Below are 17,828 nucleotides of genomic sequence, written 5' to 3'. Positions count from 1 at the left end.
GAGAAAGGGGCTGGGGAACCACTATCCCTTTCAAGGACATGCCTCCAATACCTGAAGACCCCCTCACCCATCCCCACCTCCTAAAGGTTCCCCATCTCCAAATAGTGCCACTCTGGAGCATAAGACCTTAGGGCTCATTCTAGATCCAGCCATAGCACTTGGTGATAGACTCTCCCATCTTCAAGAAATCTCCAGGAGCCTACACCCTCCAGAAAAAGAGAGAAGATTTGGCTCCTGTCTCTTCTGAACCTCCCCTGACCCCTATCTGCAGTCTCTACCTCAGTCTCAGAGACTCTTAGGCCATGGATGTTCAACTATTCTCATGAGAAGAATGGCTGTTATTGTCTTTCCAAAAAAAAAAAAAAGTACTTCAAATAGGACTGTGCTTGGGCTACACTCCATACCAACTACTCAGGATCTCTAGAGTTCTCTTCATGGATATTTTTAAAACCCGCTCGGATGTTTCCAATATACACTTGGGACTATGAAAAATTCAAAATCTATTTGCCATTGTAAGGTGCCATGTATCTCCTCTGCCCCTTTATCCCACCTCTAATGTCTGTCCTTCAGAGTGTAATTATTGCAAAGAACAAGAATTCCAAAATCCTTAGACATACACACACAATTCTCAAGGACCAAATTCTTTTCAGATTACTTTTTATAATAAAACTTAAATTCATATCCATGAAGGAAAGAATTTTCCCAAGTTCCACTCAATCTACAGAAATCATTCTGTCCCAAAGGGAGAAATCAGTATATACTATTGTCAGGATTGCCCAGATAACTAATAGAAAATAAAGAATAAGACACAAAGGACATCCTGATATCTACCTAGAATACCAGTACATTCCATACCAAATATGAATGTGGAATGCCAGCATATGTTACCCCAAAATATGTCTCTTGGAATAAGGATTATTTTGGGCTGATTATTTTGAGAAACTATGGACACAGGCGATGCTCTGAAGAGTAGGAGTTACCCTTATGTAGGATAAATTCACACTTATAAAGGACATCTTCATTCATAAGTCTGTCTCCCACTCTGTACCAGGAAGAGAAAGATGACCAGAGACAAAGTGGACAAAGCACCAACATAAATATAAAAAAACAAACCTCCCTTTTTACAATATTTTTCCTTGCTATCTCCCTATAACCTGACCCTCTGCCTATCCTTCTTGCTTCATTCTAAGAGAGGATGGTATGAAGGCCTGAACCCAAAGTGAAGTCTCTGAGACTTACCCATTTCTGTGGGTGTCTCCCACATAGATATGAGATACACATGAATAAATTTGCGAAGCTAGGCGAACCTGTGACCCATGGGCAGGTCAGGCCCAGCAACCTGCCGAGTGACAGAGCAGCTACACGCGCCTGCAGGGAACGCGGACCTGCGACCCACCAGTAGGACAGGTCCAGCGGCCTGCTGAGGGGCAGGCCCGTCTCCTCCCCCAGTGTCTGCAAGGTAGGTGGGACTGTGACCACCAGCAGATCAGGCCCAGCGGTCTGCTGAGGGGCGGAGCCGGCCCCTCCCCCAGTGCCTGCAAGCTAGGCGAGCCTACGACCCACGGGCAGGTCAGGCCCACCAACCTGCCGAGTGACAGAGCGGCTGCACGCGCCTGCAGGGAACGCAGACCTGCAACCCACCAGTAGGACAGGTCCAGCGGCCTGCTGAGGGGCGGAGCCGCCCCCTCCCCCCGCACCTGCAAGGTAGGCGGACCTGTGACCCATCGGGAGATTAGGCCCAGCAACCTGCGGAGTGACAGAGGTGCCCCTCGCGCCTGCTGGGTAGGCGGACCTTTGACTGACCAGCAGAGCAGACCTAGGGCTCACCAGCGGGGTAGACGGATCACACCAATTGGAGGAGGATCATAGCCACTACCTGCCCTGCAAGGGTGATTTTTCAACTATACAAGAGCAATATAAATAGATAGAGGGAAAATTTCAAAAACACAACAGTTTCACCAAGCAGAAAGAAACGCCAGCAGTATGAAAAGACAAGGAAAGAAAGGACCACAGGCAATGCAGGTCAACTCAACTTTAGAAGAGGTAATAGCTGCAACAGATGGAATGTCAGATAGAGAGGTCAGGATATACATGCTCAGATGATCTGGAGTCTCAAGGAAGACATGAGACAGCAAAATCAGACAATGAAAGATCACATTGACAAGGAACTACATAAACAAATCCAGGAAGTAAAACATCAATTTCACAGGGAGATAGAGGTAATAAAAAACAAACAAATAGAAATTCTAGAAATGCAGGAAACAATAAACCAACTTAAAAACTCAATTGAGAATACTACCAGCAGAGTGGATCACTTAGAAGATAGAACATCAGACAATGAAGTCAGAGTATTTCAACTTGAAAAGAACATAGACAGCTCAGCAAGTCTGCTAAGAAACCATGAGCAGAACATCCAAGAACTATGGGATAATATCAAAAGACCAAACTTAAGAGTCATTGGGATACAGGAAGGCACAGAGCTCCAAACCAAAGGAATAAACAATCTATTCAGTGAAATAATACGAGAAAACTTCCCAGACTTGAAGAATGAGACAGAATCCCAAATCCTAGAAGCCTACAGGACGCCGAATGTGCAAAATCATAAGAGATCCACACCTAGACACATTATAATGAAGATGTCCAACATACAGAATAAGGAGAGAATTTTAAAAGGTACAAGAGAAAGGAAGCAGATTACATTTAGGGGTAAACCAATCAGGATAACAGCTGATCTCTCAACACAGACTCTAAAAGCTAGAAGATCCTGGAATAACATATTTCAAACACTAAAAGAAAATGGGTTCCAACCAAGAATCGTGTATCCGGCGAAATTAAGCTTCAGGATGGAAGATGAAATTAAAACATTCCACGATAAACAAAAGTTAAAAGAATTTGCAGCTATAAAACAATCTCTTCAAAAAATCCTTGGCAAAACACTACAGGAAGAGGAAATGGAAAACAACAATGAAAATCAACAGTGGGAGGTAGGACAGTAAAGGGGGGAAAATAATCAAAGAGGAAAACAAATCAGGTTTATTAGCATTAATAAACAAATATGGCTGGAAGAACAAACCATATCTCAATAATAACCCTAAATGTTAATGGCTTAAACTCACCAATTAAGAGACACAGGCTAGTTGAATGGATCACAAAACAAGACCCAACAATATGCTGCCTACAGGAGACACATTTGATAGGAAAAGATATACATAGACTGAAGGTGAAAGGTTGGGAAAAATCATATCACTCATATGGACCGCGGAAACAAGCAGGAGTGTCCATACTCATATCTAATAAAATAGATTTCAAGCCAAAGTTAATCAAAAGGGATAAAGAGGGACACTACATACTGCTCAAGGGAACCATACACCAACAAGACATAACAATCATAAATATATATGCCCCAAACAATGGTGCTGCTATGTTCATCAAGCAAACTCTTCTCAAGTTCAAGAGTCTAATAGACCACCATACAATAATCATGGGAGACTTCAACACACCTCTCTCACCACTGGACAGATCTTCCAAACAAAAGTTGAATAAGGAAACTATAGAACTCAATAACACAATTAACAACCTAGACCTAATTGACATATATAGAATATACCACCCAACATCAAGCAGCTACACTTTTTTCTCAGCAGCACATGGATCCTTCTCAAAAATAGATCATATATTATGTCACAGGGCAACTCTTAGACAATATAAAGGAGTAGAGATAATACCATGCATCTTATCTGATCATAATGGAATGAAACTGAAAATCAATGATAAAAGAAGGAAGGAAAAATCATGCATCACTTGGAGAATGAACAATAGGTTACTGAATGATCAATGGGTTTTAGAAGACATCAAGGAGGAAATTAAAAAATTCTTAGAGTTAAATGAAAACACAGACACAACATATCGGAATCTATGGGACACATTGAAAGCAGTTCTAAGAGGAAAATTCATTGCTTGGAGTGCATTCCTTAAAAAAAGAAAAAACCAACAAATTAATGATCTCATACTTCATCTCAAAATCCTAGAAAAAGAAGAGCAAAACAACAGCAAAAGAAGTAGAAGGGAAGAAATAATTAAAATCAGAGCTGAAATTAATGAAATCGAAACAAAAGAAACAATTGAAAAAATTGACAAAACTAAAAGTTGGTTCTTTGAAAAAATAAATAAAATTGACAGACCCTTAGCCATGCTAGCGAAGAGGAGAGAGAACTCAAATTACTAGCATACGGGATGAAAAAGGCAAGATCACAACAGACACTTCAGAAATACAGAAGATAATCAGAAATTATTTTGAATCCTTATACTCCAATAAAATAGAAGATAGTGAAGGCATCGATAAATTTCTTAAGTCATATAATCTGCCCAGACTGAGTCAGGAGAATATAGACAACCTAAACAGACCAATATCAATTGAGGAAATAGAAGAAACCATCAAAAGATTACCATCTAAGAAAAGCCCAGGACCGGATGGGTATACAGCAGAGTTTTACAAAACCTTTAAAGAGGAACTAATACCAATACTTTTCAAACTATTTCAGGAAATAGAAAAAGAGGGAGAACTTCCAAATTCATTCTACGAGGCCAACATCACCCTGATTCCGAAACCAGACAAAGACACTTCAAAGAAAGAAAACTACAGACCAGTATCTCTAATGAACCTAAATGCAAAAATCCTCAATAAAATTCTGGCGAATCGGATACAAAAACATATCAAAAAAATTGTGCACCATGATCAAGTAGGATTCATCCCTGGTATGCAAGGCTGGTTCAATATACGGAAATCAATAAATGTTATTCACCACATCAATAGACTTAAAAATAAGAACCATATGATCATCTCGATAGATGTGGAAAAAGCATTCGACAAAGTACAGCATCCCTTTATGTTCAAAACTCTCGAAAAACTAGGGATAACAGGAACATACCTCAACATTGTAAAAGCAATCTATGCTAAGCCTCAGGCTAGTATCATTCTGAATGGAGAAAAATTGAAGGCATTCCCTCTAAAATCTGGAACAAGACAGGGATGCCCTCTTTCACCACTTCTGTTCAACATAGTCCTCGAAACACTGGCCAGAGCAATTAGACAGACGAAAGAAATTAAAGGCATAAAAATAGGAAAAGAAGAACTTAAATTATCACTATTTGCAGATGATATGATCCTATACCTAGCAGACCCAAAAGGGTCTACAAAGAAACTATTAGAGCTAATAAATGAATTCAGCAAAGTGGCAGGATATAAGATCAACACGCATAAATCAAAGGCATTCCTGTATATCAGCGACAAATCCTCTGAAATGGAAATGAGGACAACCACTCTGTTCACAATATCCTCAAAAAGAATAAAATACTTGGGAATCAACCTAACAAAAGAGGTGAAAGACTTATACAATGAAAACTACAGAACCCTAAAGAGAGAAATTGAAGAAGACCTTAGAAGATGGAAAAATATACCCTGTTCATGGATAGGCAGAACTAACATCATCAAAATGGCGATATTACCAAAAGTTCTCTAAAGGTTTAATGCAATGCCAATCAAAATCCCAACGGCATTTCTTGTAGAAATAGAGAAAGCAATCATGAAATTCATATGGAAGAATAAAAGACCCAGAATAGCAAAAACAATACTAAGCAGGAAGTGTGAATCAGGTGGTATAGCGATTCCAGATTTCAAACTATACTACAGAGCAATAGTAACAAAAACAGCATGGTACTGCTACCAAAACAGGCGGGTGGACCAATGGTACAGAATAGAGGACACAGAAACCAACCCACAAAACTACAACTTTATTATATTTGATAAAGGGGCTAAAAGCATGCAATGGAGGAAGGATAGCATCTTCAACAAATGGTGCTGGGAAACCTGGAAATCCATATGCAACAAAATGAAACTGAATCCCTTTCTCTCGCCATGCACAAAAGTTAACTCAAAATGGATCAAGGAGCTTGATATCAAATCAGAGACATGGCATCTGATAGAAGAAAAAGTTGTCTATGACCTACATGCTGTGGGGTCGGGCTCCAAATTCCTCAATAGGACACCCATAGCACAAGAGTTAACATCTAGAATCAACAAATGGGACTTACTCAAACTAAAAAGTTTTTTCTCAGCAAAAGATACAATAAGAGAGGTAAATAGGGAGCCTACATCCTGGGAACAAATCTTTACTCCTCACACTTCAGATAGAGCCCTAATATCCAGAGTATATAAAGAACTCAGAAAATTAGACAATAAGATAACAAATAACCCAATCAACGAATGGGCCAAGGACCTGAACAGACACTTCTCAGAGGAGGACATACAATCAATCAACAAGTACATGAAAAAATGCTCACCATCGCTAGCAGTCAGAGAAATGCAAATCAAAACCACCCTAAGATACCATGTCACTCCAGTAAGATTGGCAGCCATTATGAAGTCAAACAACAATAAGTGCTGGCGAGGATGTGGGGAAAAGGGTACACTTGTACATTGTTGGTGGGACTGCAAATTGGTGCAGCCAATTTGGAAAGCAGTATGGAGATTTCTTGGAAAGCTGGGAATGGAACCACCATTTGACCCAGCCATTCCCCTTCTGGGTCTATTCCCTAAAGACCTAAAAAGAGCATGCTACAGGGACACTGCTACATCGATGTTCATAGCAGCACAATTCACAATAGCAAGACTGTGGAACCAACCTAGATGCCCTTCAATAGACGAATGGATTAAAAAAATGTGGCATTTATACACAATGGAGTATTACTCTGCATTAAAAAATGACAAAATCATAGAATTTGGTGTGAAATGGATGGCATTAGAGCAGATGATGCTAAGTGAAGCTAGCCAAGCCCTAAAAAACAAATGCCAAATGTCTTCTTTGATATAAGGAGAGTAACTAAGAACAGACTAGGGAAGAAGAGCACGAGAAGAAGACCAACATTAAACAAGGATGAGAGGTGGGAGGGAAGGGGAGAGAGAAGGGAAATTGCATGGAGATGGAAGGAGACCCTCAGGGTTATACAAGGTTGCATACAAGAGGAAGTAAGGGGAAAGGGAAAAATAATACAAGGGGGAGGAATGAATTACAGTAGTGGGGGTACAGAGAGTAGAGGGGAGGGGAGGGGAGGGGAGGGGGGATAGTGGAGGATAGGAAAGGCAGCAGAATACAACAGACATGAGTATATCAATATGTAAATCAATGTAAGTGTAACTGATGGGATTCTGCAAGCTGTATACGGGGTAAAATGGGAGTTCATAACCTGCTTGAATCAAAGTATGAAATATGATATATCAAGAACTATGTAATGTTTTGAACAACCAACAATAAAAAAAATAAAAAAAATTTAAAAAAAAATAAAAAATAAATTTGCTTTTGTCTTGTTGATCTGCCTTTTGTTTTAGGAATCCATCCCAACTAAGAACTATGAAGGATAAAAAGAAAAATATTTCCCCTTCCCTCTGTGTGCCTTGCATCACCCACAAATGGAAGCTTCCAAAGTGAAGTAATTAATACATTAATTTTTTTTCTAAAAGTAAATACTTGTTGGGAAAAATGTGTTATAATAAAGAACTCTGGGAAATGTAGTACTTTGTTAGTTATTGAAAAAAAAACCAGTATTGTCACCTATAATAATATACACATATTTAAATGTAAGAAAAAAAAAAGTGAAGTCATTTTCCTTAGGGCAAGTACTATCCTCCCCTCCAATCTCCCTAAGTAGTAAAAGGAGCTTTTTTTCTTCTTTCCTTCTCTATATTTCTCAGGTTAGAGGCTAGGTAAGAGCTGCCACACAAGTCACATTACTATTATTGTACCTTTTCTATCAAACGAGGGAGTAAGTCAGCCTCAAATATCCACAGAATGCTAGTCTACACAGGGTAAAAATGTAGCTTCCTGTGCATTCAGATCAGATGCTGTTACAGGTATACTTTTTTTCTGTCATACCTGTATGGACAAGTGAGCTATAGTCTAGTGCTTCTCAAGTAACAAAAGAACTCATACACCATATAGTGTAACAAGCTTATTTGCACACGATTTTTTGAAGAGTTCATTTATAGGGGTAAGCTAAAACTAAGACAAGGCTGTGGAGTTTACCTACAGCTTATGTGAACAAATGAGATTCTTTATAGCCAAATGTTGTGCAAGACTGGTGATTATCGAAAACTTAACAATTAAGAGATTTTTTTTTTAAAACTCTGTAGTTAAAAAGTTGAATATCCCAGAGAGCTTTTTATTCTTATTCCTTTGAACATGAAAAAAAAAAGAGAACTGTGATCATAATAGAAAGAATCAAGATGAATAGTTTTAAAATTACATAAGATATTTGTCACAATTATCCAGTCTCTAACAATCTCTTCTTCATTGTATGTTTATTGTCCCTGCAATATTAATATTCATTATCCTTCTCTTCTTTATCTTGCTACAAAGGACAGTAAACACCACAGCTCTGGAATTTCAAAGAGTATTTTTTTGTCAACAAGATTATTTTCTCCAAGGTTTCTCATCAAATATCATTATGATCTATAACTTATTTTTCTTTTGACCAAAGTTGATTTCAGTCTTGAGGTTTGCAATTTTGATTCCCAAACAGAAAATTATTGAATTGTAAAAGAAAAATTTAGTAGTGATGTTGGGGCTCAGGACATGATACCCCAAAGTAGAGGCACCTTGGGGTGTGCTGAATGAATACTCTGAACTGAAGAAGATTGAAAAGCCTCAGCAGCAAGGTCTTTCTTACATTGTCCCATCCTCCTGGCTCTCATCTTACATTCTCTCCTGAAGTGAACAATAAAAACCATAATACTCTTTCCTGAGACTCTCATAAAAACTGGAACTTCTCTCCTCTAAAGCAAGCCAGAAAACATAAAAAGAGTCACTCTCTCCCTTCTCCCTTCTCCTTCAAGACCCTCATTACAGAGGAATCCCACATGGGAAAAAGAATGCTACATAGAAAAACTAAGAAAACCCTGAACAGAGACCTCTTGCTGGATCCCCTCTCAATTTATCATGTCATACCCTTTTGTCCGATCACATTGGTCCACAATTGTCCATGGCCATCAAACCTAAGTATAAAAATAGAGAATTTTCCCTGGGCATTTGGGTATTCATTTCTGAAATTTCCTATGTTATGGAAAATTTTGATTAAGCAAATTTACTACAGTTTTCTCTTATTAACCCCACGTTTTGCTGTAGGCATATTGGCCATGGAGCTTATGATGGGTGAGAAATTTGTCATATCTTTCTGTACCCGCAGTGGCTAATGATGAACCTAAAGAATTCCTCAGGTGAAAAATTAGAAGTATCTCCTATACAAGTGTCTTTTTGGTCAGTTTTTATGCTACAAAGAAGAAGGGAGAGTGTTTTGCTATCCATGATAATAAAATAAAGTTACAGTTTTCTTTACTGAAAAAATTCTCAGAGCTTTGCACATGGTCATGTGCATAATGAATCTCTGAGAGGATATAGTAGACAGCCCTTCTCAAGATTATCTGATAAAATACTATTTTTTTCCTTAGGGCATCTTTCCTGACTGGTTTTCAGGTAGCAAATGTAGAAAAGTCACAGGTTACCTTGTTATGAAATATGCCTGTGCATCTTCAGCACGGGCAGCATCTACTCTTATTAGAAAGGCTGAAGTTCAGGCCCCACCCACACCTCCTGAATCAGCACCTGCAAGATTCTCAAGGCCATTCTTGGCATATTCAAATTTGAGAAGACTTGGACTTCAGGATAATCCTGATGCCAAGGTGGCAACACAGTTTAGATATGCATATTGCATAAGTATCTCTCTGGAATGTAAACTTCTTGATAAGAATTGTTTTGCTCACAGGTGTTCCCCACATACCTGGAATAGTGTTTGTAGAATATATTAGGTTACTTGATAAATGTCTATGGACCTATGGCTTATAATCCCACAAAATGTGTTGATCAATTCTCCATGATGTTCTTCCCATAGTATTTAATACTAATTTAACATAACCTTGATTTAATGCCTTCAAGGGGTTGGGCATGGGTTTGGGGGAGAAGAAATTCTGATCTTTCTAGAGGATCTCACTCCACAGTAACTTGCTGTCTTCCAGATGTACTATTATTGCAAACATTATATAAAATGGTTGAAAAAATTGGCTGTGGGAAAATAAGTAATAAATATTTGTTCTACAGATCATGGAGGTAATATTTCCTGCAAGTGTTTTATCATCTTAAAATCTAGATTGTATTACAGCAGCTTCCCTCTGAGTTCTACAAGATCAGCTTCTCTTTATTCACAGAGGTTGTCTCTCTGTAGTGGTTTCTTTGGTTTGTGATCTTCACCCTGGGCCTCTTTCTTCTGCCCTTCTTGCTCAGAGTCACATTCCTGTAGATTAGAAACCTTGCAGTGCCACATGGTTTCAACACTAATATGATTTGCAATTAAGCTCCTGATGATCTTTGTAAATTGAGATAATGGATTTAACTCCTATTAAGGGTAATTGTGGAACAGCTTCAATGTGGAATTATAAAATATGGACACATTTCCTGATTCAATAACGATGGGAGCTTTCATATCTAAAAATACCACAAAAGTCTAATTAAGTATAAATGTGTAGTTAATGGAATCAAGGACATCTTTATGGGATAGCAAATAGGTCATTGCTCATCTAGGGTCTAAAAACACAGAGAAGATCCTCCTTCCCTCCACTATCACCACAAAATCATTCCTCAGAACTTTAGTACAAACTCAAACTTCATCATTAGTAACTTCTGGAGAAACCCCAGGTTTCCTCTCTAGCATTGTATTCTCTTCCAGCTTCTACCTTTTCCAATTACTCCCTCAATACTGTATTCTAACACCCTGAACTACTTGACATTCCCCAGGAGCATTTCATACCTGCAGGCCTCTTCTCAAGTCATTCCCTGGAATACCTAGCCCACTCTTCCCTCTGTCCCTTTCTCTGCCTGGTGAATCTTATAAACCCTTCAGAACATAGCTCTGCTATTCTCTAGGAGGGCTTCCTTGACTTCCTAGGCAGAACTGCTACAATACCAGGTGGCTGTTTCTCTTCCAGACAAGTTATATCTTCATTATGTCTGTTGGGAATATACTGGGTCTCCTCCTGACTACACATAGCAAGTTAGGTCTTGCTAGACTATGAGCTGCTCAGGGATGGGCATGTCCATTTTCTCCTCTACTTAGCCCCCATACCAAGTATCATAGAACTCATTCATTCAGTCAATAAGCATTTTAAGGTACTTAAAAGTGAAAGACCAATGACCAATGAATGAATAAATAATTTGGCCCTAAAAGTTATAAGCAATTTCAATAGCAAGAATGTGTCCTCCAAAGTTTATATGTGTTGCAATTTAATTACCAATATAACAGTGTTGAAAGATGGGCCTTTAAGAGGTGATTAGTGTCATTATTGAGGGAGTGGGATAGTTACCAAGTAAGTGGGTTCCTCACATGGAAAGGGGGTTGTCTTCCACATGTACTCGTTCACCACGTGACACCTCCACCCATGTAAAGATGTAGCAGTGAGGCTTCCCCACATGTGGACTCCCCATCCTCCAGAATCCTGAGCCAAATGAATTTCCATTTTTTTTATAAATTACCTATCCACTGTATGACATTCTTTTGGAACAACTTGAAACCAAAGACAGCAATACAACTCTTCTAAGCAAGACATATTCAAATCCCATTTATGCCATTTCTCTCTTCACTCAGTTTTCAAGTGCTTTACATGGTATATTATAATAATAACCAAAATTTATTAAGCATCCATCATGAAGTAGGCACTGTGCTAATCACTTTAGAAAGAGACAGATTCTGAAGTACTTATGGCTTTCTCTAATTAAATAACAACAAATAAATTAATGAATATCCTCCTTAAAGACAATATTCAGTGATCTGTCTCAATTATCACCTGTTCCTCTGATTTTCCCAGGTTCTTTTCATCACAAGTTAAAGCATGACTATAGTTTTATATTTCTCTATTTCCTATGTCTTAATTTTTTCTGTATTCTGTAATCCCTCTAAGGGAGAAGTAATATCTCATACATTTTTGATGTTCTATTTCTTGTCCCATTTCACTCCAACCCTCATCAGAATATTTATCACTAAATAGGTATCCACATATTTGATTTTTGAGATTATCTTTCCTCTTTGCTTTATCCCTTTCTTCCCTTTTATTTTTCCCCTTAAAGTTATATTTGATACTTAACTGCCTTTAAGTATTTATTATAACATTAACACCATCTCAAAGGATATACTCTCTGTCATTTGCTGTCCATCAACATCCTGCTTTTCAACCGTTGTCCTTCTAAAATTATTAATAGTGCACACTCACATTCATAAAGTCCCTCATTTTCACGAAAAATTATACAGTCACCCTAACTGCAAGGAAATATGCTCGAGAATATTGAGCAGGGAATCACAGGCTAGAAAAGTGTCCTATCACCTAGGTAACTACAAAGAGGATACAATGTAGATGTAGTAGTTATGAGGTTATTTTTATCTTACACAAACTCTTCTACCACACAGAAAATGATGAGGTAATTTACTAACTCATTGTGACTACAATGCAAAAGAAAAATTGGGATTAGATCAAGAATAGAATAAAAAGAGAAACTATGGGTCATTTTTCCTACATGCAGAATTATTATAATAATTATTGTAATAACTAAACTATATTAAAATAATATTTTACAGTCTGCCTAAGAATTATTCAACATTGAAAGAGTGTAATATTAAGGTGTCTATTTTTACAATTCACTATTTCAATTTTTTTTTGACATTTGTACCACATTTATTTTATATCATGATTTCTTAGTTCTTCTTTTGTTGACACAATTTGGGGAATAAATACTCCCTTCCCATTTTTTGTTGCATGTGTATTAACAAAGGATAAGCAAAGAGAATAAGCAAAGTGTGCAGGAAATGGAAAGACAGGGAAAGATGAGGTTGAGAGAAAACTGAGAGTTTATCTGAACCCTCTCTAATAAGCAGTATCAACCAACAAAGTTCAAAGCTCGCAACATGAAGTGTTTTCTCCTTACAGAAATAATCTGGGAACTCAGTCAAAAATGCATTAACTATATAGCATTATGATTCAGGCTCTCTTTCAGACATCCCATGTATATTTTTCCTCACTGTTTAAGCACCATAGATGACACTGTTCAGGAAGCATTCTTAGTGTATTATTCAGTAAACAATAATTGGGTCTTATAAACCAATCCTGGTTAGCAGAAAACATTTTTAGCTGTCATGTTAAGGAACTTCTTTCAAGTAAAACTTAATTCTACATCTAGAGCTCTCTGTATCAGAGGTACTTCTTGAAGGATATTCTTATTTCAGTTGGGTCTGCAACGCACTATAATCCTAAATGTAAATTAAATTAAATTAACCATACCTTGGTTAAAGGTATGCATATAACACCCTCTGGCAAAATTAGCTAATATCTTGTCCAGGCAATAATTGCAAATGAATCAGTTTTATCCCTATTCCTCCTCGCATTTCCTAATAAAGGTCTTTATCTAATGCTTGGGTGTTCCATAAATGACTGAGGCCAAACTGCTTCTGTGCTGGAGTTGCCTGTTACAGAAAATTAGAATGTATGAAAAAGATCCTGCATGTGTTCATCTCGTTACTTCTGCCCAATCCACAGGGGTAAAAACTGGATGAGATTTGGTGTCTTCGACATCAGCATCACCAGCACCCAGATGTTCCAGAGGGCTGAACTGCAAGAACCATTGAATGAGTGAGTGAACCTCTTTAGAGATACCTTCTGGCATATTCAAAGTAGTGTGGGTATTTATTCCTGCTGGATGGCATTCAACCAAAGTCTTGCCAGTGAGAAGTTCAAAGAGGACCACACCCAAACTCCACCCATCACAGGCTTCCGTTTCTTCTGTGATTGCTCCAACCTCTAGGGCCACAGTACATTCTCTCTTTGACTCACTGTCACAGGAATCTTCAACCTCACTCCACCTGCTAGAGTATGTTAGTTGAACGTGTCCTTTATCATTCAATAAGATGTCGTTTAGGTTCAAATCTCGGCACACAATTCCCTCTCTATTTGAGGCATCAAGGACTACCAGCATTTCAGCTGCCCATCTTTGAATGCAGCCCTCTGGGATATAAAACCTGGAGTTTAGTGCTAATGTTTTTATCAATGTCCTCAAAAATATGATGGATTCCCTTGTCTCTTTCTAGTGCTAACACACTTTCTCCCTTCCTTTCAGAGTATCTCTGGAATAAACAAGCCAGTTCCTCTCTAGCCAAATCATCAGCTTTATCTGTAAACAGCAGTACTTCCTCTGTTTTTAAAGTGTCTGTGTTTGCATCATATTCATTAGCACCTAAGAGGGAATTAGAAATACAAAATGATCTTTCTTCTGTGGTGTTTGCAGTTACTGCCAACTTCATCACTTTAAGTCCTTGCAACTTAGCATGTGAGCTGGGTAACAAAGGCATGTCACCTGAACTACTATGATCAGCAGCTGCTACAAATAATATACCAACATCCTCTTGTGCATAGTGAGTCTTGGTTATACTATAGGGCTTGGGCCTAGAGTGATCACTCAGTTCCTCTGTGCCTTTTTCTTCAGGGGCCTGTTATTGTCCAGTACTAACCCTGAGGCACAGCACATCCAGGGCTTCCAACAGTTTACTTTCTTATCATGGCCACAGTAGCCTGTGTAAACGAAGTAGGTCCTGTTGCAGCAACTTCTTTTGTTGGTTCCGGTTCACCAAGGAGATTTACAAGAAGATCAGGTCTTCCTTCATCAGTATTATTGACATCATCAAAAGCAGCATCCTTAAAGGAAATAACTGGAACTGAGTCATCTGAACCCCTGCTAATGGTATCCTGAGCTTTGAGCTCTACCTTGTTCTCAATGGAATTAAAACTCTTAGAAGTGCTGTCCCCATCTGGAAGAGTAAAGAATGGTTTCAAAGGTTCTGATTTTAGACTATACAATTTTTCTCTAAAACCAAGTCCCAGGAGTTCACTTGTGCTATCCTCTTACTGTCTTTCCTAAAGAACTCCAGGGGGCTGTTTTTTGATCTACTGAGGGAATCAGAGGTTCTTGGAGAAAGAACTTCTTGTAGGTCCTCCTCTCCAGGGAAGAACTTCAGGTCATGGGCTCTGTGTGCTAGGCTGTCGCTGTCAGCAGCAAGATGTGCTGCAAAGCTCCTAATGGCTTTAGTATCAATGTCATTCCCTTCAGTCTTCCTGAGGGGCTCCTCATTCAAAGACCCTGGTTCAATCTTTTCCTGCCCATATTCACTGTGTAATGTTAGATAACTAGTAGTGCATTCTTCTTCCGAGCTTCAACCAGAATCTGGCCAGTTTGGAGAACTGTCATGGCCACCATCTTCCTGGTTGCTTTCATCGTGAGAACCTGGAGTAAGACTAGGTTCAGAGGCAGAACTTTAAGCGGTGCTTCCCCCATCACTTCCTCTGGATTTAAATCTGCCCTGCCCTGAAGACAGCTGTTTGCAGTGTGGACTTTTTCACTTCCTTGATGTCAAAGCTTTCCTCAGGACTTCTGTTAGAAATTTATTGATGTACCACCAGAGTTTGCCACCTTCTGCATGGTGTAGCACAAGAAATACGAACTCCTCAGAGATGACGCACTTGTGCAGACACACTAGGTTGGGCACACAGCAGGGGATAATGCTTTTTCTGTTCCTGCCAGATTCACTGCTTTTTTCTTAGAACTTTGAAGATCAATGTCTGTTTTGTCCTTGTGTCCATTCCAAGTAAAATCTTCTCAGTCACTCCAAACACTCTGAAGGCCTTCAGCTTCTTGGCAGGCTCCTTAGGTTCCAAGGGGGCCTTGAACTGAGTGATCCTGGAAGCTGAGATGGATCATCAAGCTGAGGCTCTCCACAGAGGCTGGAGAAACGTTCTGCCTGCATAAGATACTGTGCTGTTCTTTCACAGCTTCTCGGCAAGTAGGGCTTGCCTCTCCTAATGGAGAAAAGAAGTCTTGAACACTTTTTAGGAGTAAATCGACTCCCTTCCTATAAAAATCAGAAGCAGTTTCATAGTCATCTTTTTCTTGCTCTTAAAAGGCAGCTTTATTAATTCTCCTGCTTTTCCAGATAATCTCTTTGCCAAGCTTAGTTTTTCAACTGCCAAGAAAGAGGCTACAACTTTCCTATTCTTCTGTTTTGTTCTGTCCACTGTCCGAAGTAACAGCCCCTAATGCTGAAGAATCCAAAGAAAGATTGAGACCAAAAGTTCTACAGGGAGAATTTTGATTGGAAGCCATTCCATCGTCTAACTCGGCAAGAGAATTCACATTAACAGTATTATGGTTTGGATGTGAGGTGTCCCCCAAAAGCTCACATGTGAGATAATGCAATAACCCAATCAGTGAATTAATCATCTGATGGGATTAATTGAAGGCAAGTGGGATATGGCTGGAGGACGTGGGCATTGGGGACATGAGATGACTTTGGGGTATATATTTTGTATCGAGATATCAGATCACTGTCACTGGAGAAGCCTTCTATACTACCCTCAGGAAAGGTATCAATGAGGGAATCTGAGTGAGCTTCAGCAAGACCAATTAAGTCAGAACCTTCATTAATTATTTCACCCTCTCTGAATATGCAATGCCTATTTCGTTCTATCTTTACACAAATGCGCATAATTACAACAAATGTAATATGGATTTGCAAGGTTTTCTATCCCGGAGAGAAGTCTGCCATTGAAAGACACTTAAAAAAAAAATTTCAAGCTGTTTCCTGTTGTACAGAGCTGGAGTACTGGCCAAGAACTATAGCAGGTCTCCAGCCCACTGTCTTCTCTCTTCAATAACCATTTCATCAAATTGCCACTTTTCTTTTAGCAAATAGAGGGAACAATTCTGAATGTCCACATAAGTTATTGTGAATTTGCTATAGTTCTTTGTGCAGTTTCTTTAAATCACTATATCTCTTCCATACAATTATCTTCTGGTTATCATGTAGCCCTTCAGGTGCCACTGGGGTTTGGTGACCGTGTAGACTGTACTCTACTCCCAGCCTCTGCCGCTGTCAGCCCAGGATCAAAAGGTCAACCCAGAGCTGCTGCGGTCCAGGTCCCCAAGTGGCAAGGAAGAGGCTCCATGGCGGCACCTCCCCACTATTTCAATATATTAAAGATCTAAAAGCATTTGATAGTATTTTAGTAACAATTTACTTAATTGCATGATGACATTTAAGAAAACTTATTCAAAAACATTTTAAATTTTCCATTGTGGTTCAAAGCTGGAAAGGAAGACAAATTCTGACTGGATCTTCTTTTCTCCTTAATCTATGTGGTAAGGGCAAAAACACCTTCTCTTGGGGCACTGTTAAAAATTCATTGCAGCCAGTGAGGTGGCACACACCTGTAATCTCAGAGGCTCAGGAGGCTGAGGCAGGAGGATTGCAAGTTCAAATCCAGCCTCAGCAATGGTGAGGCACTAAACAACTCAGTGAGACCCTATCTCTAAATAAAACACAAAATAGGGCTGGGGGTGTGGCTCAGTGGTTGAGTGCTTCTGAGTTCAATCCCTGGTACCAAAAAAAAAAAATAATAATTCATTTCAGTTGAGGAAAATAAATGGGGGTTGGTGAGCCTACTTTTGGAGGATGGGCAGGATAATGTTCTAAACTCACAAATACAGCCAGAGGAAAATGTATTAATCAGATTTCCATTGCTGTGACAAAATACCTGAAGAAACTATTTAAAGAAGATTTTTTTTGGCTCATACTTGCAGAGCTTACAGTCCATGACTGACTGGTCCCATTGCTTTGAAACTGGAGTGAGGCAGAGCATCACAGTGGCTGTAGTCTATGACTGAGCAGGATATTCATCCCGAGATGACCAGGAA

The 17,828-nt window shown here is 39.0% G+C and overlaps 1 pseudogene; it reads right to left on the bottom strand.

Moving 5' to 3' along the window:
* Positions 1-13,595: 13,595 nt before the first annotated feature.
* LOC113178740 (ribosomal protein S6 kinase delta-1 pseudogene) lies at positions 13,596-16,923 on the bottom strand (annotated as a pseudogene).
* Positions 16,924-17,828: the final 905 nt, after the last annotated feature.

The sequence above is a fragment of the Urocitellus parryii genome, chromosome 2 (assembly GCF_045843805.1).
Source record: "Urocitellus parryii isolate mUroPar1 chromosome 2, mUroPar1.hap1, whole genome shotgun sequence".
Taxonomy (NCBI): domain Eukaryota; kingdom Metazoa; phylum Chordata; class Mammalia; order Rodentia; family Sciuridae; genus Urocitellus; species Urocitellus parryii.
This window is presented reverse-complemented; position numbering and strand designations above follow the sequence as displayed.